We start from the raw sequence: 26,308 nt of genomic DNA, 5'->3' as shown, positions 1-26,308 counted from the left end.
GGAAGGAGGGAAGCTCGACCGTCTGATTGAGGTGAAAAGATGAGACGACTTTGGGAAGAAAGGAGGGTACTGTGCGTAGCGAAACCCCGGAATCCGTAAACCGGAGATAGGGTTCCCTACAGGAGAGCGCTTGGAGCTCCGAGATGCGGCGCGCGGAACTTATGGCCACCAGGAAAACAGTCTTGAGTGTGATGTCCTTAATGGAGGTGTTTCAAAGAGGCTCGAAAGGAGGACCCGCCAGGGACCGAAGAACCAGGTTAAGGCTCCAAGAAGGAAACTGATCCCGAATGGGAGGCCGTAAGTGATTTCCCTTAGACCTCTACAAATGCTACAGAATGCCACAGCTAGGATTCTGACAAAATAAAAAAAAGGGACCACATCACTCCAATTCTAAAGAAATTCCACTGGCTCCCAATTAAATATAGAATTCTCTATAAAACTTGTTCTATCATACACAAATCTATATATAAATCCTCCCCTCTTGACCTCAGGATTCCTTTACAACTATATTCTTCTTCCCGCCCGTTGAGAGCTGCCCAAAAAGGCTCTCTAAAAACGCCTCCAATTAAATCATTTTCAAATAAAAGAGCCTTCTCTACAGGCGGCCCGAATCATTGGAACTCTCTCCCTTCAGAACTTAGACTTGAACAATGTCCAATTACTTTAAAAAAAAAAAAGACTCAAGACTTGGATCTTCTCCCTACCCTACGCCTAATTCGATCTTAATCCTTCCTACCCACTGGATGCAAATTATCATGTTTTTCACTGCCAAACAACCACAGATATTATCTCATATTGCTCTATTCTCATATAATCGCCTGTTACATGTTTTACTACCAACCTTTACTGTTTCTGTTATTTAAAGGTTCTATGTCATTATGAGTTTAAATGTATATTCCCTGTACGTACCAGGATCAGTCCAGACGGTGAGTTATGTCCCCCGTCCAGCAGATGGAGTCAGAACAGAGCTCGAGGGCTCCGCCTCCTATACCAGCTCACCCTCTGCTGGAGCTCAGTATCTTTCTGACTCCAGCAGATGTGAGTTGGGGAAACAGTGCTTCCCCAGTCTGACAGGTTTTTGAGTCTCTTTCTACTTTTCTTTGAGTTCTGCCTGTCTTTTGTTTGCTAGCTAGGGTGATCGTGACCACCGACGCCAGCCTCGTGGGGTGGGGCGCTGTCTGCGAACGAAGCGCCACACAGGGGACGAGGTCCCCGGAGGAGGCGGGGTGGCCGATCAATCGTCTGGAGACCAGAGCAGTACGCCTCGCACTTCGACGTTTCCTCCCCCTGATTCGGAACCGAGAGGTAAGGGTTCTTTCGGACAACGCCACCACGGTGGCGTACATCAATCGTCAAGGCGGGACGAGGAGCGAACAGGTCTCCGCCGAAACCACGCTCCTGATGGAATGGGCGGAACTTCATCTGGTTCGGCTCGCGGCCTCCCACATCGCCGGCGTGGACAACGTTCAAGCGGATTACCTGAGTCGTCAGCGGTTGGACCCCGGCGAATGGTCCCTTTCCGACGAGGCGATGACGCTCCTGGTTCGCCGTTGGGGAACGCCGCGACTGGACTTGATGGCGACCGCCCTCAACGCCAAGGCCCCGCGCTTCTTCAGTCGCAGAAGGGAGCGCGGCGCGGAGGGAGTGGATGTTCTAGCGCTGCCGTGGCCGGCGGATCAGCTACTCTATGTTTTTCCTCCCTGGCCCTTAGTGGGCAAGATTTATTTATTTATTTATTTATTTAAAATTTTTATATACCGGCATTCATGTTGCAAACACATCATGCCGGTTTACATATAACAGGGGTGTACAGTAAACAATTCAATAACCTATTTGTGTAGAAGGAAGCAGTTACAAATAACAAGGTAATAGAACTGGGAGGAGAGAAGAAAAGAAAGAGAATAACATTAGGTATAGGTATTTACATTAGTAATAACATTTTTACATGTGGAAGTGGTAGAATCTGGCTGAATAGAATTAATCGGTGTCCGGGAAAGCTTTTTTAAACAGCCAGGTCTTAAGTCTCTTCCTGAAGGTTGGGAGGCTGGGCTCCTGTCTAAGGTCCGGTGGGATGGAGTTCCATAGAAGGGGGCCGGCTGTTGAAAAGGCCCGATCTCTCAAGGTAATGTGTTTGGTAGTTTTGGCTGGGGGCACTTGAAGAGATCCTCTGAGTGTGTCTCTTGTTGGTCTGGAGGAGTTATAAATTTGGAATGGGACTTGTAAGTCGAGTGGGGTGTGTTGATGGATGGTTTTGTATATTATGGAAAGAGATTTGTAGAGGATTCTAAAGTGAACAGGCAACCAGTGGAGATCTTTTAGGATTGGAGATATATGGTCCCTCCTCCTGGAGTTTGTCAGTAATCTTGCCGCAGCGTTTTGTAACATCTGGAGGGGTCTAGTATAGGAGGAAGGTAGGCCCAGAAGGATAGAGTTACAGTAATCGATCTTAGAAAAAATGATAGCTTGTAGAATGGTTCTGAAGTCCTGAGTGTGGAAGAGTGGTCTAATTCTTTTCAGAACTTGGAGTTTGTGGAAACAGTCCTTGGTGGTTCTGTTGATGTAAGCTTTAAGGTTCATCCGGTTATCAATTAATACTCCTAGATCTCTCACCTGTGTAGTAGTTGGGATAGTTGGAGGATTAGAGATGGCATTATTATCTGGGGAGATGAGAAGCAGTTCTGTTTTAGAGGAGTTTAAAACTAGGTTTAGGTTAGCCAGGAGATGTTTAATTTCGAAGAGACAGTTTTCCCAGTGAACCAATGTTTTTGTGTAAGATTCTTTAATGGGTATCACGATCTGGATGTCGTCGGCGTAGAGGAAATGTTTGAGGTTAAGGTTGGAGAGGAGTTGGCAGATAGGTAAAAGATAAATGTTAAAGAGTGTAGGTGACAGTGAGGAGCCCTGGGGGACACCTATGGATGCGTCCATTCGTGAAGATTCTTTGTTCTGTATCTTAACCTTGAAGCCTCTGTTGGAGAGAAAAGATTTAAACCATGAGAGAGCTGTGCCTGAGATACCTATAGAAGCCAGAATGGAAGTGAGAATGGAATGATTGACCGTATCAAAGGCGGCTGATAGGTCCAGTAGAATTAAGAGGAAGGATTGGCCTTTGTCAAGGCCCATTAATATGAAGTCAGACATGGAGATGAGGAGGGATTCTGTGTTCAGTGACTTGCGAAATCCGTATTGTGATTGGAATAGGATTTTGTTTTCTTCTATGTATTCGGAGAGTTGAGTATTGACAACTTTTTCTAGAATCTTGGCTATGAATGGGAGATTGGCGATAGGACGGAAGTGGTTGGGGTCTTTAGGATCCAAGTTGGGTTTCTTGAGTAGAGGTTTGATGGAGGCCAATTTGAGGTCGTCAGGATATAGTCCTTGGGAGAGTGAGCAGTTTATGATGTCCGACAAGGTTTTAGCGATGGAGTCAGGGATGGCCAGGAGCAGTTTGGTGGGGATAGTATCCAAAGGATGGGAGGAAGGTTTCATTCTTCTTATAAGAGTTTGAATCTCTAAGATAGAGATGGGTTCAAGTGTTTCCAGACCATTGTTGTTGAGGGATGATTGTTGAAGAGACTGGTAAAGAGCAGGGTCGGTGGGATTAGAAGGCAGATGAGTTAGAAGGCTGTTGACTTTGTTGTGAAAATGAAGAGCAAGTTCTTCAGCTTTGGGTTGTGCTAGGTCGTTGGGAATCTCCTGTGGGATGATTTGGGTGAGATTGGAGACATAGGCGAAGAGGGCTTTTGCGTCGAAGATTAAGTGGTGAATCTTGGATGCATAGTAGTCCCTTTTGGATTTAGAGGTAGTTGACTTGTATTGATGGAGGGTGGCTTTGTAGATGGATCGTGTATTGGTGCTTGGGGATTTGCGCCAGTCGCTCTCTTTCTGTCTTAGATTTTGTTTTAGCTTTCTTAGTTCTTCCGTGAACCATGGTTGTCTTTTGGAGGCCGCAGGATAGAAACTCACAGCGGTCCCGTGATTCTGGTAGCTCCGGAGTGGCCGCGTCGTCCTTGGTTTGCAGACCTGCTCCACATGGCAGTGGACGGACCGTTACGCCTGAGTCATCTTCCTCTGCTCCTGCAGCAGGGACCGGTATTTTTCGAGCAGGCAGCACTCTTTTGTCTTGCAGCTTGGCTTTTGAACGGCGCCGCCTCCGCCGACGAGGCTACCCGGAGGCGGTAATCTCTACGATGCTCCGGGCCCGCAAACCTTCTACCTCTGTTGCTTATGTGCGAGTGTGGAAGGTCTTCGAGGCCTGGTGTACCGATCATGGGTCCCGACCCACGGAGGCGTCGGTACCTCTGATCCTTCAATTTTTGCAGGACGGGCTGGATAAGGGTCTTGCATACAGTTCCCTACGTGTGCAGGTAGCGGCCCTGAATGTTCTGGTACAGACACTGGTCGCCCTTCCTCTCCAGGCGGATATCGCCCAATTCCTGAAGGGGGCCAAACATCTACGGCCGCTGGTCAGGGACCCTTGTCCATTGTGGAGTCTTAACCTGGTTCTCCGGGCCCTAGCGGGCGCTCCTTTCAAACCTCTGCAGGACTCTTCTCTTAAAGACCTCACTATGAAGACGGTCTCTCTCGTGGCAATATGCTCTGCCCGTCGAATCTCGGAGCTACAGGCTCTTTCCTGCAGGGAACCCTACCTTCGTATTTCGGAGGCGGGGATCTCGCTGCGTACAGTGCCTTCCTTCCTCCCGAAGGTGGTCTCTTCGTTTCACGTGAATCAGACGGTGGAACTCCCGGCGTTCTCTCCAGAGGAGTCGAGGTCTCTTCGTAACTTGGACGTCAAGCGAGTCTTACTCCATTACCTGGAGGTTACCAATGCCTTTCGGGTTTCCGATCATTTGTTTGTGCTCTGGTCGGGACCTAAGAAGGGCTCTTCGGCTTCAAAGACGACCATCGCCCGCTGGATCAAGGATGCCATCTCGTCGTCTTATATCGGGGCCGGTCAGGATCCGCCCAGGGGCGTTCGAGCTCATTCTATACGCTCTCAAGCAGCGTCTTGGGCGGAGTCTCGTGCCGTCTTCCCACAAGAAATTTGCCGGGCGGCGACATGGAAGTCGCTGCATACCTTCGCGAAGCATTATCGCCTACACCTGGCGCCTTCGGCTCCTGGACACTTTGGCGATCAGGTGCTCCGAGCAGGGCTCTCAAGGGCCCACCCGTAGTAGGGAAGCTTTGGTACATCCCACCGTCTGGACTGATCCTGGTACATACAGGGAAAAGAAAATTATTCCTTACCTGCTAATTTTCGTTCCTGTAGTACCATGGATCAGTCCAGACGCCCACCACGCTGGGATCTTCTGACCTGCTCGGATTCATTGTTATCTCCTGTCTCTTCTTTCTTCTCTCTGGTTCTCTCTCAGAGTTTTACAGCTCCTCACAAGTTGACGTTGACGACCTCTTTTTGTTGGGTCATTCCTGTTTTATTGTTATTGATGTTGATTTTCATCAGGGTTTTGATCCAAATTGTTTTGTTATTGCTCTTTTGGGCTTTGTTATTCACGATACTGAGCTCCAGCAGAGGGTGAGCTGGTATAGGAGGCGGAGCCCTCGAGCTCTGTTCTGACTCCATCTGCTGGACGGGGGACATAACCCACCGTCTGGACTGATCCATGGTACTACAGGAACGAAAATTAGCAGGTAAGGAATAATTTTCTTATATCCAAGTTCTGTATTTCCTGTTCTCTGCAAGACTCAAGTCAGTCATTTCAATAGTTGTATGTAAACCGAGGTGCTTAGTGATTTTGTCTCTAGAACCTCGGTATATAAAAAAAAAGTTAAATAAATAAATAAATAAATAAATAAGTAAGTAAGTGTTTCACTCCCTTGAGAAAACAGGCGATGTCCGGTTGTCCCAATAGAGATGACTGGTCTGCATACTGGAGAAGCGAGCCCAGGGCAGCGACCTGAACCCGCAGGGAGTTGTATGCGAGTCCCTTGTCCACTCCGTCCTGGAGGAACGCCAGGATCTGAGGAACGGAAGCCCTTGAAGTATGAGTATCATGCGCTGCGCACCAAGCCTCAAAAACCTTCCAGACCCGCACGTAGGTAACAGAAGTCGAGGTCTTCCGGACCTTAAGGAGCGTCGAAATTACGGCTTGAGGGTATCCTCTGTGGCGGAGACGACGCCATTCAAAAGCCAGGCCGCAAGACAGAAGCGTTCTGCCTGGTTGAAAAATACGGGGCCCTGGCGAAGCAAGCGTGGAAGATGGGCCAACCGAACCGGGCCATCCACCGCCAGGTGGAGCAGATCTGCAAACCAAGGGCGCCGTGGCCACCAGAATGATGAGTCCCCGATGACGCTCTATTCTCCGAAGAACCTTGCCCACCAGAGGCCAGGGGGGGGAAACGTAGAGTAGGATTTGTTCCGGCCAGGGGAGCACTAGAGCTCCTTCCGCTCCGTGCTCTCGCCGTCGGCTGAAGAATCGAGGAGCCTTGGCATTGAGGGACGTTGCCATGAGGTCCAGTCGTGGTGTCCCCCAGCGACGCTGAAGGAGAAGCATGGCTTCGTCGGAGAGGGACCACTCCCCAGGATCCAGTTGCTGACGACTCAGGTAGTCGGCCTGAATGTTGTCTATGCCCGCGATGTGCGACGCCGCCAGGCACGCTACGTGCTTCTCCGCCCACGACATGAGGCAGGCGGCTTCGAGCGAGATGTGCCTGCTTTTTGTGCCTCCTTGGCGATTGATATATGCTACTGTCGTCGCGTTGTCTGAGAGGATCCGCACCGCACGATTCCGGACCAAGGGCAAGAATTGAATGAGGGCCAGCCACACGGCCCTTGTCTCCAGGCGATTTGTCGGCCAGGTCGCTTGCTCCTTCGTCCACCGCCCCTGGGCAGAGCTCCGGAGGCATACCACACCCCAGCCGGATAGACTGGCATCGATCGTGACCACCACCCAATCCGGAGTCTCCAGAGAGACTCCTTGGGCCAGATGAGGAGGATGCAGCCACCAGCCCAAGCTGTCTTTGGCGATCTCGGGAAGAGGAAGCACCACCTGGTAATCCTGAGACACTGGTTTCCAACGGGAGAGAAGAGCCGCTTGCAGAGGCCGAAGATGCGCAAAAGCCCATGGGACGAGATCCATCGTGGAGGCCATGGAACCCAGGAGCTGTAGATAATCCCAGGACGTGGGATCTGGTAACACAGAAAAACGCTGTACTCGTTCCCAGAGGGATTGAGCCCTGTCCGGGCGTAGGAAGACTTTGCCCTGAAGCGTATCGAAATGTGCTCCCAAGAAATCCAAGCGCTGTGAGGGGAAGTTCACCACCCAGCCCAGGGACTGGAGCAGATGGACGACCCTGGAGACCGCAGACTGTCCCTGGGAGAAGGACTTCGCTCGAATGAGCCAGTTGTCCAGGTAGGGGTGGACAAGGATTCCCTCTCGCCTTAGAGCAGCCTCCACCACCACCATAATCTTCGTAAATGTCCGCGGTGCAGTCGCCAGCCCAAAGGGGAGGGCTTGAAACTGGAAGTGTCAATTCAGGATCTTGAAGCGGAGAAACTTCCAATGGGCCCCGAGGATGGGAATGTGCAGATAGGCCTCTGTCAGGTCGAGAGAGGCAAGGAATTCCCCTTGGTGTACCGCCGCAATCACGGACCGAAGGGTCTCCATGTGGAACCGGGAGACCCGTAAAGGCTTGTTGACCTCCTTGAGATCCAGGATTGGGCGGAAGGAGCCGTCCTTTTTGGGAACGACGAAATAGATGGAATAATGGCCCGAGCCCACCTCTCCAAAGGGGATGGGCGCGATGGCACCGTGGCTCAGGAGCCTGTCCAAGGTCTGCTGTACCGCTCTTCTCTTGAGACTCTATCCGCAAGGCGAGAAGATGAAACGGTCTCGTGGGCGGCGGGCAAACTCCAAAGCGTAGCCGTTCTTTAAGATGTCTAGGACCCACTGGTCCGAGGTGATGCGAACCCACTCCTCGTAGAAACGTGAGATCCGTCCCCCGATCCGCGGCATCGAGGAGCGGGGGAGCGCGGCATTATTGAGCGGGCTTGGACGAGCCCCCCTGAGCTGTTCCCTCCCGGGCAGGCCTGCGGCCGCAAAAGGAACAGGGCCAGGCCTGGGACCTGGAAGACGGAGTCCGAGGCCCCTGCTGTTTGTAAATGCGGTAGCGACGTTGCCCCCGGGTGCGAGGTCTGGAGGAAGAGAAAGTCCTGAAATTTCGCTGACGGTCTTCCGGGAGTTTGTATACTGGATTTTCCCCCAGGGACTTGATGAGATGATCGAGATCTTCCCCGAAGAGGAACCTGCCCTTGAAAGGAAGAGAACCCAGGCTGGACTTGGAGGGGTCCGCCGACCAGTTGCGGAGCCAAAGGAGACGTCGGGCGGAAACCACGGAGACCATGGAACGCGCCAGGACGCGGAACAAGTCATACAAGGCATCCGCCTCGTAAGCTATAGTGGATTCCAGCCGGTCTGCCTGTCGTGCCTCTTCAGGTGGTAAAGCCTGCGAGGTGAGGAGTTGCTGCACCCAGCGGAGGCTAGCCCTCTGCGCCAGGGAGCTACAGATGGCGGCCCGGAGACCTAGAGCTGAGACCTCAAACACCCGCTTGAGGTAGACCTCCAACTTTCTATCCTGCGTGTCCCGCAGGGCCGTGCCACCCGTCACCTGTATTGTCGTTCTCTTGGTTACCGCTGTCACCGCCGAGTCTACCTTCGGGACCTTAATCAGGTCCAAAAAATCCTCCGGTAGCGGATATAGTTTCTCCATGGCACGGCCTACCTTAAGTGAAGTCTCGGGAGTATCCCACTCCCTGGTTAGCAATTGCAGAAAAGTGGGACGGGTAGGAAAAGCCCGGGAGAGAGGACGTAGACCGGCAAGGACGAGGTGACAATCGGGACCGGGGGTGCTGGCGGGTCGGGTGGAGGGTCGAGATCCAACTCCTGAAGGATCTGCGGAATAAGGTCGTCAAGCTCCTCCTTCCGAAAGATGCGGAGGACCCGCGGGTCATCACATTCCAGCTGTGCCTCGGAAACTGGATCGTCTGGATGGTTTGGGGGATCCACCCCCCCGGATCTGGCAAGGATCCCGCTCCCCCCCCAGTTGGGGGGGGGTGCGTGAAAAAAGACCTGGAAGCTCCTTGAGAGGGCCCCGCCTCCCCCCCCCGCTGGGTCCTGAGTCCCCTGGGGAGCCTCCGCAATCCGGGGCGCCTTGGCTGGAGGTGGGTCCGGATGGAGCGCCAGAGGGACCTCCAGACGCTGCAAATAACCATTGTGCATTAGCACAATGAATTCCGGCGAAAAGGGTGGGGGACCCCGGGGGGGGGGGGCGCGATGAGTGGCACATCTGGGGGCCCCTGAGTCTCCAATCAGGGCAAGAATCGGGGGTTCCCCGCCTTCGGAGTCCTCTCCTCCCTCCCCTGATGGAAGCTGCAGCTGACCGGCGGAAAACAAAATGGCCGCCGTTCCCGCCGATAGCAGCCGACCCCCGACAGGCTAATCGGGCTGAAACGCGGGAAGAAAGAGGGTCCAGCGGCCCGGAGGTGCCCTCCCCACCAGGGAGGCACCGGGAACAAATCCCCTCCCGCGATATCCGCACCCCCGGCTTGCCACAGGCAGAGCAGCGGGACGGCCGCGGCATGGCAGCCAAGGGGGGGGGGGGGGGGGAGGGGCAAGCCGCATGGAAGACCAACGGAGAGGGAGGATTACCACGGGAAGCAGGGACAAATCCCAGTGCTTCTCCGAGTGCCCCCTGAAGAGCAGCAGAGGAATGTTCCCTCTCTGCTGCGGCGGCCCCGGGGAATGATAGCGTCTCGGGGCCGCGAGTCACCTCGGCAACGTGGGGGGGGGGGGGGGGGGGGGGGGGAAGAGGCTGGCACCACCAGCGTTCCCCAGCCACCATGATCACCTTCGGAACCTAAAAAGAAAACACACAGTCCCAGTACAAACTTACCCGGAGACCGGATAGGAGAGAGGAGAGAGAGAGGGAGGGGAGAGAGAGACTGTAATCAGCCCTGCCTGCAAGCCTCGCAGTCACTCCTCCCACCGAAGCCCTTTTTTTTTTTTTTCACAAGAAGCTAAACAACTTTAAGAACAGACTTGATCGAGCCTAAAAAAAGTAAAGAAGAGAACCAAAAAGAAATCCTTCAATAAGGGGAAGCACCAGGTTCCCCTGCTCACATCTGCTGGAGTCAGAAGTATACTGAGTTCCTGCAGAGGGTGCACATCTACTTATGCCAGCACCCTTCAAAGCCTTGTCTGACTCCATCTGCTGGACGGGGGACATAACCCACCGTCTGGACTGATCCTGGTACGTACAGGGAATAGGAAAGTATGTGGAAGGAGCCCTAAGTCCCGCCAAATCCAGGTCCACGTTAGGGGCACCTCAATTCCCAGTTCCTGCAAAATGAAGGGAATGAGCGGTTCCAGTTCCTCCCTTTGGAATAAGCGAAGCACTCGTGGATCGTCCCCTTCGAGGGGGGGAGGGGTTGGGAAGCAGTGGATCAGCATCCAGATCTGGATCAGGGACAGACGGTGGCTTAGGAGGGTCCGGAGGCGGCGGGACCCCCGGGACCACCCTGACCCTAATGGAGCCCCGCCCTTCTGGCACTGCAGGAGGCTGCGGAGAAGAAACCCGCTTAGTCTTAGCTGGGTGGGGCCATCCTCATCCTGCAGGCTAACAAGATAGGATTTGTGCATGAGAAGCACAAAATCCATAGAAAAGCGAGGTTTAGACTTCCCGAGGGGGGGGGGGGGGGGGGGGAGAGAAACAGAAACACCCTCCGGAGAGAATGAGCAGGGCTCAAATCGGGAGGGGAAACCCGAAAATCGGGCTCACCTTCCTCCTGCAGAGCCGATTCAGCCACTGAAGCTGCATCCAAGATGATCGCCGTTCCTGCAGTTTGCTGGGCAGGAAATGGCCTAGCCATGCGCGGCGTGCAGCCCGACCCCAGGGCGCAGATTTCACAGATGCCGAGGAGGAGGAGGAGGGGGGGGCTCTCCCCCCCCGGCAGGCACCTGGAGCACAGCCCGCCACTGCAAGCACTGGGACGCAACATGAAGACAGAAAAAAAACAGCTGAGCCGGCAAGCGAGTGCAGAGACTGAACTCTGCACGCTGCCGGAGCTGTCCTTTGTGCTTAAAACTTTGCTGAGAAGCTCAGCTGATTGTAAACCTGTTTTCTGAGGGTTGTTTTTTTTTCTCAGCAGAAGCAGGAGAACTAACTTCCCTGCCCCAGGCCAGAGGAAGGTACGTCTCGGAGATAGACAGCTAACAAGGGGGAGTGACTGTACCACCAGTATCGTCCCAAAGGTCACCAGGAAATGGGGAGTCTAGGCTGACGAATCAAGAGGCCAAGCCCCTCCTAGAAAGAAACAGTCAAGTCTTAACAATGTCTCTTGTTTTTTTTGTTTTAAATCAAACTAATACTTACTTGATCCTGCTAATAAGTGGTAGAAAAACCTCACAGGGAAAAGAAATTCAAGAGAAGAAGGGGAACCACAGGTTCAGCTGCCTGCATCTGCTGGAGACAGATGAATACTGGGGGGATGCAGGGTAGGCTCTGTCCTGATATGGGATACCCTTTCAGTTTTGGTCTGTCTCCATCTGCTGGACAGGAGGCTCAACCCATGGGGTCTGGACTGATCCGGTTACATACAGGGAAGGTTATATTTGGGACAAGAAAATTAGGTTCTTACCTTTGTTAATTTTCGTTCCTGTAGTACCACGGATCAGTCCAGAGTCCTGGGTTTTGCCCCCCCTCTAGCAGATGGAGACAGAAGTTTACAAACCAAACTCCACCTATATCTAGGCTGGTGCCACCTAGAGCCTGGCAGTATTACTTAATGTCAAAGCAGAACAAAACCAAAAAACTTCAACTAAACTAGATAACCAACAACCTCGATACCGGTGTACAACCCCCCAACTGGGAACAGAACCCGAGGTACCGAACATCATCTCATTCTGACTGATTACACTAACACACAGACAACACCGCCTCTCCCGGCATCAGCCCCACAACTGGGTGGGACTCTGGACTGATCCGTGGTACAATAGGAACGAAAATTAACAAAGGTAAGAACCTAATTTTCTTTTCCCTGTACGTACCCGGATCAGTCCAGACTCCTGGGATGTACCAGAGCTTACCTTACTTGGGTTGGGAGCCGGAGAGGCCTGATCTGAGCACACCTTCTCCAAACCCCGTCGGCCCTGGAGCCTTGACATCCAAACGATAGTGCTGGGTAAACGTATGTAAAGATTTCCAGGTGACCGCCCTACAGATCTTCTCTGTAGGAATATGGTGGCATTCCGCCCAGGAAGTGGCCTGGGCGCGAGTAGAATGGGCTCGCAGCCCAGCGGGTAGCGACCGACCCTGCAAAAGATATGCTGACCGGATGGTTTCCTTTAACCAACGAGCAATGGTAGGTCTTGGAAGCCGCATTACCCCACCGAGGTCCACTGTAGAGCACGAATAGATGGTCCGACACCCTAAAGGCATTGGTGACCTCCAGATATTGCAACAGCGCTCGTTGCACATCCAACTTATGAAGATCCTTAGCCATGGGATCCGAACCATCCACCTGCAAAAACGATGGTAGCTCGACCGTCTGGTTCACGTGGAATGTTGAAACCACCTTGGGTAAAAAGGACGGAACCGTACGCAACAAGATCCCAGACTCTGAAATCCTTAAGAAGGGCTTTCGACACGACAGAACCTGAAGTTCAGAGATCCGCCGTGCCGATACATTGGCCACCAAGAGCACCACCTTCAGAGTCAAATCCTTAAGGGTGACTTTTTGAATAGGTTCGAAAGGTGCCGCGCACAATGCCTTAAGGACCACATTCAAATTCCAGTTCGGACAAGGCTGCCGAAACGGAGGACGCAAATGCCTCACCCCCCGAAGAAACCGCACTACATCCGGATGCACTGCCAACGACGCTCCATGAATCCGTCCTCGCAAGGAACCCAGAGCCGCTACTTGCACCCTCAAGGAACTACAGTAAAGACCCTTAGACAAACCTTCCTGTATGAAAAGAAGGATATCAGAGACAGCCGCCCGCGTAGGCACCACGTCATGCGCAAGACACCAGGATTCAAACACCTTCCAGACTTGCACATAAGACAACGACGTAGACGTCTTATGCAAACGCAGAAGAGTAGATACCACCGTCTCCACATACCCCTTGGATCTCAACCTTTGCCTCTCAAAAGTCATGCTGCTAGACAAAAGCGATCTACCTGGTCGAAACAAACGGGCCCCTGGTGCAGAAGATCCGGAAGACACGGAAAACGAAGTGGTTCCTCGACCGCCAGGTTCAGCAGATCCGCGAACCATGGTCGCCTCGGCCATTCGGAAGCGACTACTACCATGTCCGCTGGGTGCACCTCGATTCGTCGTAACACCCTGCCTATGAGAGGCCACGGAGGAAACACATAGAGCAACACATCGGTCGGCCACGGCAATACCAGAGCGTCCACTCCTTCTGCCGCCATCTCCCGACGTCAAGCAAAGAAAGGAGGAGCTTTCGCATTCTTGAAAGTTGCCATCAGATCGATTGCGGGTGTGCCCCATCGGGAACAGATGAGCTGGAATGCTTCCTCCGCGAGCTCCCACTCTCCGGGATCCAGCCAGCGGCGACTGAGGAAATCCGCCTGGACGTTATCTACCCCGGCTATGTGAGAGGCCACTATACTGCTCAGATGTTTCTCCGCCCATATCATCAATGACCGAGCTTCGGTTGCCACAGCCTGACTCTTGGTCCCTCCTTGCCGACTGATGTAAGCCACAGTGGTCGCATTGTCCGAAAGGATCCTGACGGAACAACCGCGGATGAGAGGAAGGAACTGCAACAGAGCCAGCCGTACCGCTCGAGTCTCCAATCGATTGATGGACCACGACTACTCCTGAGGCGACCATTGACCCTGTACTGACTGCCTTAGACAGACTGCTCCCCAACCGTACAGACTGGCGTCTGTGGTAATCACTGTCCACGACGGAATCTCTAGAGTGACCCCTCGACTCAAGTTGTTCGGACACAGTCACCAAGCCATGCTGGCCCTGGCCTCCTGGGTCAATGGTAAGGGGAGGCGAAAGTCTTCCGATATTGGGCGCCAGCGGGATAGCAACGCTGACACTAAAGGACGCATATGAGCGAATGCCCAGGGAACCAATTCCAGGGTAGAATTCATGGACCCAATATCAGTAAGTAGTCCCAGACGATCGGCACCGGTTTGGATAACAACCGTCGAATTTGCGTCTGCAATTTGACCATTTGTCCCTGCGTGAGCGACACCGTTCCTTGGCGCGTGTCGAACAACGCTCCCAAATACTCCAGGGACTGTGATGGCACCAAGTGGCTCTTGGACACATTGACCACCCAACCAAGAGAACGCAACACTTGGAGCACCCACTGAACAGCCGCTTGGCAAAGCGACTCCGACTTGGCCCGGATCAGCCAATCGTCTAAATACGGATGTACCAACAGACCTTCCCTGCGCAGTCACGCTGCCACCACCACCATGAACTTGGTGAGCGTTCGAGGAGCCATCGCCAGGCCAAATGGGAGCGCCTGAAACTGGAAGTGCTGCCCCAGCACTGCAAAGCGGAGAAACTGCTGGTGGTCCGGTCGAATGCCAATGTGGAGGTACGCCTCCGTGAGATCCAGGGAGGCCAGAAACAACCCCCTTCCTCACGGATGCGTTCACTGAACGCAATGTTTCCATCCGAAACCGAGGAATTCGAAGACATCTGTTGACACTCTTCAGATCGAGGATGGGATGAAACGTTCCCTCTTTCTTGGGTACTACGAAGTATTTATTTATTTATTTATTTAACAACTTTTAATATACCGACATTCGTATGGCACATCACGCCGGTTTACAGGTAACTCAAATATAGGAGGAAATTACAATGAACAGGGAGCAAGGGATTGGAGCAGGCCAGAAAGAGGAGAGGGGAAGGGGAGACAGGAGAAGAGAGGGAAGAGATAGGTAGCATGAGAAAGAAAAGAGCAACCGTTAACGTAGATAGAACTTATTTACAGAGGTATGTATTTACAATAGAACTATTTACCATAGATTACATTAGTTTAATTAAAACATTCTTGTAAAATTGCAATACGATGGAATGAGAGGGCGGAGGGGGGGGGGCTAGGTGGGTACGTCTAGGTTTGGTTGGTTTCCGGATAGGCCTTTCTGAAAAGCCAGGTTTTGAGACCTTTTTTGAAGGTGGCCAGGGAGGGTTCAAGGCGGAGAAGAGTGGGAAGGGAGTTCCAGAGTGTAGGGCCGGCTATAGTGAAGGCCCTTTCTCTCGTGGATGTGAGATGAGCAATTTTAAGGGAGGGAGTATGAAGGGTACCTGCGAGGGAGGATCTGGTTGGACGGGTGGATATGCGGAAGTGAGGCGAGTCCTTGAGCCAGGGGTTGGTTTTGTAGAGCAGATTGTGAAGGATGGTAAGGGTTTTATATTGAATACGGAAAGAGATAGGTAAACCAGTAGAGGTCCTTAAGTATAGGGGTGATGTGGTCTCTTTTTCGGGTGTTAGTTAAGATTCTCGCCATGGCGTTCTGTAGGATTTGTAGGGGTTTGATGGTCGACTCTGGGAGGCCAAGGAGGAGGGAATTGCAGTAGTCCACTTTGGAGATGATAGTGGTCTGCAGAACTAGGCGGAAATCTTGTGTGTGGAGAAGGGGTTTAAGCTTTTTCAGGATGTGGAGTTTATAAAAGCCCCCCTTTAGAAGGGATTTAATATGGGCTTTGAAATCGAGGCGCTGGTCTAGTTCAATACCAAGGTCTCTCACAGATGGAGATGAGGTGGGGGGAGATGAAGTGTTATAGGGGGGTGAGAGTGAGGGTGAGAGTGAGGGTTGATTGGATATAATGAGTATCTCGGTTTTAGAAGCATTAAGGGCAAGGTGAAGGTTGGATAGTAGTGAGTTGATGGATGTAAGATAGGAGTCCCAGAGTTGGAGGGTTTCTTTTAGCGTATTTTGGATGGGGATGAGGATTTGAACGTCGTTGGCATATAGGAAGAAGTTCAATCCTAGGTCGGAGAGCAGGTGGCACAGGGGCAGTATATAAATATTGAAAAGGGTAGAAGAAAGTGAGGATCCCTGAGGAACTCCTTGCGTGAGAGAAATGTGCGAAGATTCAGTTTTGTCAATTTTTACTATGTATTCTCTGTGGGAGAGGTATGAGGAGAACCATGATAAAAAGCAGTGCCTGCGATACCTATTTCTGCTAGAAGGGAAAGTAGGATTTGATGATTGACGGTGTTGAAGGCAGCTGAGATATCAAGGATGGCAAGGAGATAGGATGTCCCTTGGCCCATGCCTATGAGGATGGTGTTGGTGATCGCTAGCAGAAGATTTTCAGTGTTACGCTCCTTACGGAATCCAAATTGGGATGGATGTAAGATGTGGTGGTCCTCGAGGAAGTCAGATAATTGTGAATTAACTACCTTCTCTAGTACTTTGGCAATGAGAGGGAGGTTGGAAATAGGACGATAGTTTGCTGGGTCAGTGGGGTTAAGGGAAGGTTTTTTGAGGAGGGGCTTGACGACTGCTATTTTGAGTGGGTCTGGGACTTTGCCAGATGACAGTGAGCAATTTATGATGTCGGCTAGGGATTTAGCTATAGAGGTGGGTATGGAGAGGAGGGTTTTTGTGGGTATGGTGTCTGCTATGTGCGAAGCTGGTTTTATCTTTTTTAGGATGGACTCTATCTCCGAGGTGGATGTGAGGTCTAGGGATTGGTTTGGGGAGGAAGCGCTTGATGATGTTTGCGATTTTGTCATGGAAATACTTTGCAAGCTCTTCACATTTTTTTATAGGGTTGCTTTCCTGGGATGTGGGATAGGAGGGCTTTGTGAGGTCAGCAACGTAGGAAAAAAGGGCGCTTGAATTGAATTGATAGTCGTGGATTCTAGCTGAGTAGAAGTCACATTTGGCTTTGAGAGTGGCTTGTCTGTAGTTGTGTAGGGTCTGTTTGTATTCTGCCACATGCGTGGGAGTGGGTAGCCGGCGCCATATACGCTCCTTCGATCTGAGGGTCTGCTTTAGCTTTTTTAGGTCATTGTGGTACCATGGTTTCTTATCTTTCTGAGAGAGGGGGATTTCTTTGTGGATTAGGGGGCATAGCTCTTCGGCTATGGAACTGGTGATATTGTTCCATGATTGAAGGGCTGCATCAGGACTTGAAAGGTCCAGGGTCTTGGTGGCTGTTTCAATCGCGAGGGATATGGCCTCAGGGGGGCAGGGTTTACGGAAGGAGATTGTTTTTCTTTGTGTGTGAGGTGTAAAGGGGGGGGAGTTAAGAGTACCAGTGGCATTAATGATAAAGTGGTCAGACCATGGGACGGGGGTGACTACAGGGGAGTTGGGAACTGAGATCTGGGAATTGACAAAGAGTAGGTCAAGGGTGTGACCTGCTTTGTGCGTCGGGGTGGTAATGGTCTGTTTGAATCCTAGGGCTGAGAGGGAGATAAGGAGGGCTTCACAGGCAGAAGATGGGGGGTTAGAATCCATATGGAGGTTAAAGTCTCCAAGGATAATTGCGGGTATGTCAGGCTTAATGTTGTCTATAAGGAACTCAATGAGGGGGGAGGGGTCGTGCTCAAGAAGGCCAGGGGGGGCATAAATGAGGCAGATTTGCAGGGTGGTAGATTTAAATAACCCGTAGTGGTAGATTTAAGTAAACGGAATATCGGCCCGTGCGGAACTCGGCGGGGGGAACCAGAACAATTGCCCCGAGATCGCGAAGCCGAGCCAGCGTTGTTCGTACCGCCTGGCGTTTTTCTGAAAAACCGCAAGGCGACACCAGGAAACTCCGGGATGGCCAGTGTAAAAAAAATCTAACGCGTAACCGTGTCTTATCACCTCTAGTACCCACTGATCCGACGTGATTCTGGTCCACTCCTCGTAAAACCTGCCCAACCTGCCGCCAATTTTGGTTACGAAGGAATGGACCGGCCGCACATCATTGTGCAGGCTTACCTCCCTGCACATTCTGACAGGTTCCCGGACGACCGAAACGGCGCCCGTGAAAGGACTGCGAATAAGACTGCTGTCGGTTAGCACTGTGACGAAAAGAAGAACTCGAACCCCGAGACGTCCGTGACTGACGACCGCCGTGAAAACGAGGACGAGAGGCTGGAACCCCATGGTACCTTGGCCTATCCTCCAGCAGCCAATGTACCTTATTCTCACCTAAGGATTCAATAAGATCCTCTAATTCCTTGCCAAATAACAGCTTCCACTTAAAGGGTAAGGAGCCCAACCGGGCCTTGGAGGTTACATCCGCTGACCAAAGACAGAGCCATAGCAGCCGCCGCGCAGCTACCGCGGAAACCATTGTTCTGGCAGAGGTGCGCAAAAGATCATAAAAAGCATCCGCACTGTAGGCAATAACTGCTTCTAAGTGACTTGCCTGGCGCGCCTCCTCAGAGGACAGGGATTCATTGGCCAACAGCTGCTGCGCCCAGCGAAGACCTGCTCGCAAGGAAAAATTACTGCAAATCGCCGCACAAATTCCCAACGCCGAGACCTCGAAGATCCGCTTAAGCTGAACTTCCAATTTTCTATCCTGCAAATCCTTAAGCGCGGTACCCCCGGTTACCGGGACAGTTCTTTGTCACCGCCGCTACCGCCGAATCTATCTTCGGCAAGCGCAACAGGTCCAGAGCGTCCTCCGGCAGGGGATACAGTTTATCCATCACCTTTGCCACCTACAGCCCCAAGTCTGGAGTATCCCACTCCTTAAAGAGCAAATCCGAGGCAGAGAAATGCAAAGGAAAAGCCGAGGGAGGACCCCGCAGTCCCAAAACGACCGGATCCGTCACGCCGAGACGTGACTCCACCTGAGGGAGCTGGATCCCCAATTCCCCCAGGATTTCCGGAATGAGGGGCCCCAGCTCATCCTTCCGGAATCGAGGAAATGAATACCTCTCCTCAAAGTTCCTCATAATATCAGTATCTGTTTATGATACATACTTGGAGACAAATAGCCTGTTTGTTGCTAACCACATGATAATTATGGCCTCTGGTTTCTTAATTTCTTTTAAATTTCTGACTTTTCTTGTTTTTGTTATAAATTTTAGTTAAGTTATGCAAAGAATTAGGGTTTATTTATTTATTTATTTATTATTTTTGTTATACCGAGTTTCATGATAGGGATCACATCAACCCGGTTTACAAATAACAATGTGTGCAAAATATAGCGTAACGTAATACAAATTTCCAATAAAAATTTGAACTTTAAATACAGAGAATCAATTGAAAGGTGTGAGAAAGTTACAATGAAACAGGGAAAATAAACTTGGAACTGGAAGAGGGGAGAGAGGTTAAACAATGCAATATTTACATTATAACTACATGATGTATTTTTTTTTCAACCTTTTACTATATTTTATTTAATTAATTATGTTTTATTTTTATTATTATTTTGTCTTTTTATACTTTGAAGTTGTGAACCGTTTTGGTCGGATGCCCTCCGTGAAAATCGGTATATAAAATGTTTTAAATAAATAAATAAATAATCACCTTCGGGTCATCTCCCTCTGCCCCATGAGAGACTCCGGAACCCGTGGCTCCCGGCTCCCCATCCCCCTCAACCCCCCTCGGGGGCTGGGACGGAAGGTCCTGATCCTCTGCAGGCTCCTCCGGCTCCTCTGAATCCATAGAGGAACCCTGCTCACCTCTGGGAACCCGGGACCGAAGGGGCCGTACCTTAGCCGGACCCTCAGACACTAGATCTCTTCCCCGCTCTAGAATCTGAATCCGGAAGCGGGTTCTCCTGGGATCTCTTCCTGGCCATGCGGCGGGCCTTAAAGGCCTTGTGCATAAGGAGCACAAACTGCGAATTGAATGAGGAATCCGAGGACCCCCCATTCTCATCCCCTTCCGAGAAGGAATCCTCTCTGGGAGTAATGGGCCTCGCCGATCTGTCCCCCCCAGGGGCCCTGTGTTGGGGGGATAAATGCGGTGGAGGGATGTCCTCCCCCTAATCTGTTTGCCCCGTGTTTGCCTCGGCTCCCCGAGGCAAGAAAATGGCCACCGTTCCCACCGAAATCGAACCCAAAATGGCGGCCGTCCCCGGAAGCTCCGAAGACGACCCGGCCGAAATCGCCGCTGCACCCGCAGAGGACGAGGCGCGAAGTTGCCTACCCCCCCAGGTCCCCAACGTCGGCGCCGACGCTCCCTCTCCCCTGAAAACGCAGAAAGATCAGAGGCTGTCCCTAGACAGCCGCGCCGCCGCAGACCCGCAGGCCCGACAAGCAGCCTGCCTCGGCATGCTCTGCCGCGGCGCAGGAGGAAAGAGCCCGCGAAGAAAACAACCCAGACCCTCCCGACGAACGAGCCAGCGATCGGAGCGGTCCCCGGAGGCAGAGAGAGAGAGAGAGAGAGAGAGAGAGAGAGAGAGAGAACAGGCAGGGAACACAAAAACAAATGTTGAGATTACTTACCTGGTAATCTTGTTTTCCTTAGTGTAGACAGATGGACTCAGGACAAATGGGATAGTATCCGCGTGCTAGCAGTTGGAGACGGATCTGACGTCAGCACGGGGGCGTGTATATATCCCCACAGGAAGCGCAGCTGTTCAGTAATCTTCCTTGCAAAAGCTGTTATGGATGTGTGTACTGACGCTCAGTGAAAAGTAAAGAAAAAAGTGAAAACAGGCCTCCACTGACCGATTGACAGTGGCTGGAGACCGCCAGCCTCCCCAACCGGAAGGCGTGGACATTGGCAGAGTGTACGCTCTTAGGAAAACAAATGTCAAAGGCTTACCTGGAATCGGTGAAACCCATGTACACAGGCAGCTGGGCGGGATGCTGAGTCCATCTGTCTACACTAAGGAAAACAAGATTACCAGGTAAGTAATCTCAACATTTCCTGGCGTGTAGCCAGATGGACTCAGGACAAATGGGATGTACCAAAGCTTTACACCCCGCCTGGGCGGGAGGCTGCCTGAGGACCATGTAGTACCGCCCTCGCAAAAGCCGAGTCCTCCCTGGCCTGGACATCCAGACGGTAGAACCAAGAAAAGGTATGGAGGGAGGACCATGTCGCCGCTTTACAGATGTCCGCCGGTGACAGCATCCGGGATTCAGCCCAAGACGCCGCTTGGGCTCTGGTAGAATGAGCCTTAACCTGTAGAGGCGGAGCCTTCCCAGCCTCCACGTAGGCGGCTCTGACAAAGTCTTTAATCCAGCGGGCAATGGTGGGCCGAGAGGCCGCTTCACCTTGCTTCTTCCCGCTGTGTAGGACGAACAGATGGTCTGTCTTCCGCAGGTCTTGAGTCATTGTCAGATACCTGGGCAGCAATCTGCCGATGTCGAGATGGCGTAATAAACGGCCTTCTTCAGATTTCTTCAAACCTACCGTGGTAGGCAAGGATATGGTTTGGTTAAGATGAAATTGTGAAACCACTTTAGGGAGAAAGGAGGGAACCGTCCGAAGATGGATAGACTCCGAAGTGATACGTAGAAAGGGATCACGGCAGGACAGTGCTTGTAGTTCAGAGATGCGGCGTGCGGAGCATATGGCCAGCAGGAATACCAACTTCAGGGTTAGAGACCGTAGAGACAAGCCCCGAAGGGGTCGGAAGGTAGATCCCGCGAGGAAATCCAGAACCAGATTAAGGTTCCATAAGGGTACAGGCCACTTTAGTGGCGGACGAATATGCTTGACGCCTTGCAGGAAACGAGAAACATCAGGGTGCTTGGCGATGGTCTTGCCACCTCTCCTGGGCCCATAGCACGATAGTGCCGCTACCTGAACCTTGATGGAGCTGAGGGAGAGACCCTTCTGAAGCCCATCCTGCAGGAAATCCAACACAATAGGAATAGTGGCGGCATGTGGACTGGTGCCAAGAGAGTCGCACCATGCTTCAAAAATTCTCCAGATCCGTACGTAGGTGAGGGATGTGGAAAACTTGCGAGCCCGGAGGAGTGTATTAATCACAGGCCCCGAGTAACCCTTTTTCTTCAGTCGAGCCCTCTCAATGGCCAGACCGTAAGAGAGAACTGAGCCGGACCCTCGTGCAGAATGGGACCTTGACGTAGAAGGTCCCGGAGAGGAGGCAGGGGGAGAGGCTCCCCTGCCAGTAGGCGTCTGAGGTCCGCGTACCAGGGTCTTCTTGGCCAGTCCGGGGCCACCAGAAGAACTAGGCCCTGGTGTGACCGAATCCTGTGGATGAGGGCACCCAGTAGAGGCCACAGGGGAAAAGCATATAGGAGAGTCCCCGGAGGCCACGGCTGGACCAGAGCATCGATGCCGTGCGAGCACGGGTCGCGTCTGCGGCTGAAGTATCTGGGTACCTGAGCATTGGACTTGTCTGCCAGTAAATCCATGTCCGGAATCCCCCAGTGATCGACAATCATCTGGAAAGCTGTGGGGGACAGCTGCCACTCGCCTGGATTCAGGCTTTCTCTGCTGAGGAAGTCTGCTGTGGTATTGTCCTTCCCGGCAATGTGGACGGCAGAGATGTCCCGCAGATTCGCCTCTGCCCAAACCATTAGTGGGGCGATTTCTAGAGATACCTGTCGGCTTCTGGTTCCGCCCTGACGGTTGATGTAGGCCACCGTGGTGGCGTTGTCGGACATCACTCTGACAGCTCTGTGCCGCAGCCGTGGAGCGAAACGAAGGCAGGCCAGTCTGACTGCCTGGGCTTCCAGGCGATTGATGTTCCATGTGGACTCCTCCCTGTTCCAGCGCCCTTGCGCGGTGAGTTCTTCGCAATGTGCTCCCCAGCCGCTTAGGCTGGCATCCGCGGTGAGCAAGATCCACGTGGGCGCGGACATCCTCGACCCCCTGCTCAGGTGGTCGGACCGCAACCACCACCGCAGCCGGGTCCGAACACGGACCGGTAGAGGGAGGTGCGTGGAATAGGCTCGGTGATGGGGGCTCCAGCGAGAGAGCAGGGAATGCTGAAGTGGTCTCAAATGGGCCCGTGCCCAAGGCACCACGTCCAGGGTGGATGCCATGAGACCCAGAACCTGCAGATAATCCCAAGCTAATGGCCGACTGGTTCCCAACAGATACTGGATACGCTGCCGAAGTTTCAACTGTCTCTTGGTCGTAAGACTGACCGTGTCCGCCCGAGTGTCGAACTGTACCCCCAGATACTCTATGGACTGGGATGGCTGTAGGCAGCTCTTGCTGAGGTTGATGACCCAGCCCAAGCTTTCCAGAAGGGCGATCACCCTGTCGGTCGTCCGCAGGCTCTCCACTCGGGATTTCGCCCTGATCAACCAGTCGTCTAGGTAGGGATGGACCAAGATCCCTTCCCGCCTGAGTGCCGCCGCCACAACTACGATCACCTTGGTGAATGTCCTTGGGGAGGTGGCCAACCCGAAGGGGAGAGCTCGAAACTGGAAGTGGTGGTCCAGAACCTTGAAGCGTAGGTAGCGCTGATGATCTGGATGTATCGGAATATGAAGATAGGCTTCGGACAGGTCTAATGCCGTGAGGAACTCTCCGGGCTGGACTGCGGCTTTGACGGAGCGCAGAGTTTCCATGCGAAACCGCGGTACCCGTAAGTACCGATTGAGGGATTTGAGGTCCAGAACAGGCCGAAAAGTGCCCCCTTTCTTGGGTACTATGAAATAAATGGAATAGTGTCCAGAATTCACTTTCCCAGGCAGGCACTGGGAGGATGGCGTTCAAGGTCAGGAGCCTCGTCAGGGTGGCCTCCAATGCTGCCTTCTTGAGCGGGGAACATGAAGACTCCACAAACTTGTCCGGAGGAAGATGATGAAAGTCCAGATAATACCCCTCTCGGATAACAGCGAGGACCCACTGGTCCGACGTGATCTCGACCCATCTGGGGTAGAAGAGGGTCAACCTGCCCCCTATGGCTTCGTCCCCCAGATGAATCGGCAAATTCTCATTGTGGGATGCGACCGGGACCCACGCCCGGCCCGGTCCCCCGTTTGCGCAGCCTGGACCGAAAGGACCGATTCCTGGCCGGAGGACGCGGCGTCTGATAGCGCCCTCTATATGGAACAAATCGCTGTGAACTCCTGCCCCTGGAGGGCCGTGGAACGGAGCGCTGTCCCCCCCTGGACCGGTCTTCTGGTAGGCGAGGCACAGGAGAGGCACCCCAGGTAGCGACTAGCTTATCAAGGTCACTGCCAAACAGAAATGAGCCCTGAAAAGGCAATTTGGTGAGGTGAGACTTCGAAGGTGTATCAGCGGACCATGGCTGGATCCATAGGTGTCTCCTGGCGGCCACGGAAGACGAGATCCCCTTAGCCGTGGTTCGAACCAAATCCGATGTGGCATCGGTGAGGAAGGAAAGAGCAGGCTCCATGTCAGCCGCCGGAGCGTTGTTCCGGACCTGAGACAAGCAGGCACGAGTGACCACCGTGCAACAGGCCGCAATCCTCAAAGAAAGAGCTGCCACCTCAAAATTTTGCTTCAGAATGGCGTCCATCCGCCTGTCATGGGGCTCCCTGAGGGCCGTACCCCCTTCCACAGGAATGGTAGTGCGCTTGACCACAGCGTTAATCAAGGCGTCCACCTGAGGGCAGGCCAGCAGGTCCTGGAGAGCCGGTGCCAATGGGTACATGCCTTTCAGGGCCCGGCCCCCTTGAAATGAGGCCGCCGGTGCTGCCCATTCCAAATCAATGAGTTGCTGAGCCGCCTGCAAGAAAGGAAAATGGCGGGCTGTAGGACGAAGACCTTCCAGCAGGGGGTTCTGCGCAGAAGGAATCGAAGCACTGAGACCAGTGATATCCAACTCAGCCAGACACTGAGACACGAGGTCCTCGAGGTCCTCCTTAGGGAAAAAGCGCCGCTCCCCCGCTCCCCGGGGGGAGGTCCCCTTCGTCCGGGAGTTCGGACTCGTCCGGCGAAACCTCCTGGTCCGACTGATCGGGACTGTCCAGTGGCGGGAGGTCCCGCTCCTGAGAAGGCTGCGAGGGCCCAGGAACAGGATCCCTAGGGGCTGCCATCATGGTGGCAGCCGCAGCATGCGCCGTAGACGCCGCCACCGCAGGAACCGCAGCAACCGCTGGAAGAACAGGCGCAGCAGGGACCGTATGGCCTGGACGCGAAGCCGTCTGCATCTGGACAAAGGCATGAATTCCCTGAAAAAGATCCACCCAGGAAATGGAAGCAGCCTCAAAACGCCGGGGTACAAGCTCCCCCGGGATTCCTGAGCGGTCGAGACTGCCTCCCAAATCCAGTGTAGCCGCAGGTGAACTGTCAAAAAACTGCGGCCGAGATTGGTCCTGGCCGGAGGGTCCCCCGGCCGCCGCACATTGGGTACATAGGGAGTCGGGGTCAGTACTGCGCGTGGCACGAAGGTGGCATGCAGAGCAGAGGCCTAGAGCTGAAACGTCTAGGGCAAGCGGTGGCGCCGCTGCGGCCGCGAGCTGATCCATTAGCAAAATATAGCAAGCGTGCGCTACTTATGCGGCAGCAATCGGCTGAATAGAACAGGCGCACAATAACAATAGTAAGCGGCAGTAATAGGCGCTGAATAGAACAGGCGCACAATAGCAATAGGAAGCAGCAGCAATAGGCGCTGAATAGAGCAAGCGCACAATAGCAAGAGCAAGCGGCAGCAAATAGGTGCTGAGCAAAACAAGCGCACAATAGCAATAGTAAGCGGCAGCAAGAGGCGCCGAGTAAAAACAGGCGCACAAGAGCAAGAGTATGCGGCAGCAATAGGCGCTGAAAATAACAGGCGCACAATAGCAACAGGCTGTGGCAGCAAGAGGCGCCGAGCAGAATAGGCGCACAATAGCAACAGTGTGCTGCAGCAATAGGCGCTGAGCCGAATAGGCGCACAATAGCAACAGGCTGTGGCAACCACCAGCAACAGCCAGAGGCACACAGTACTAAGCAGGTAGCAATATACACATAATGGCAGTCAATAGACATACAGCAGCAATATGCGGCACATACTCACAGTGGCAGCCAATAAGCAAGAACAAGGAGGAAAGAAAGCCGCGCCCATTACAGGCGCGGAATACCTGAGTAAGGCCACAAATGGCGTCCTCCACGGCTTGCCACGCCGCCGGTCCTCTAGATAGCGGAGACCTGGGTGAAGAGACGTACGCTGTACCAAATCTTCAGCGCTGCCGGGCAGGATTACAGGTGGTCTCCGGCTGCGAGGGGAAAGGGCCGATACCTTTCACCGCCGCGGTTGAGGCACTGCACCCGCTACCTCGTCCACGCCGGGAGCAAGGGCCTCGGCGGGACCGAGGACTTTCACCTCCGGGGGACCACGGCAGTCACCCCGGGAAGCTCAACTGGGGGGCACGGCCAGAACGGCCCCTGAGGAGCGCGGGGCTCAAAAAGGTGTTGAAGAAAGGTAAAGTAGAATCTAGAAGAGAAGAAAACAAAA

General features: G+C 53.1%; 1 protein-coding gene across 6 annotated transcripts in view; it reads right to left on the bottom strand.

Annotated features, from left to right (window-relative positions):
* The window catches only part of XRCC1 (X-ray repair cross complementing 1), a 339,102-nt gene that overhangs the window by 241,478 nt on the left and 71,316 nt on the right, over positions 1-26,308 (bottom strand). The gene's annotated exons all lie outside the window — the stretch shown is intronic.

The sequence above is a fragment of the Rhinatrema bivittatum genome, chromosome 14, assembly GCF_901001135.1.
Source record: "Rhinatrema bivittatum chromosome 14, aRhiBiv1.1, whole genome shotgun sequence".
Lineage (NCBI taxonomy): Eukaryota > Metazoa > Chordata > Amphibia > Gymnophiona > Rhinatrematidae > Rhinatrema > Rhinatrema bivittatum.
This window is presented reverse-complemented; position numbering and strand designations above follow the sequence as displayed.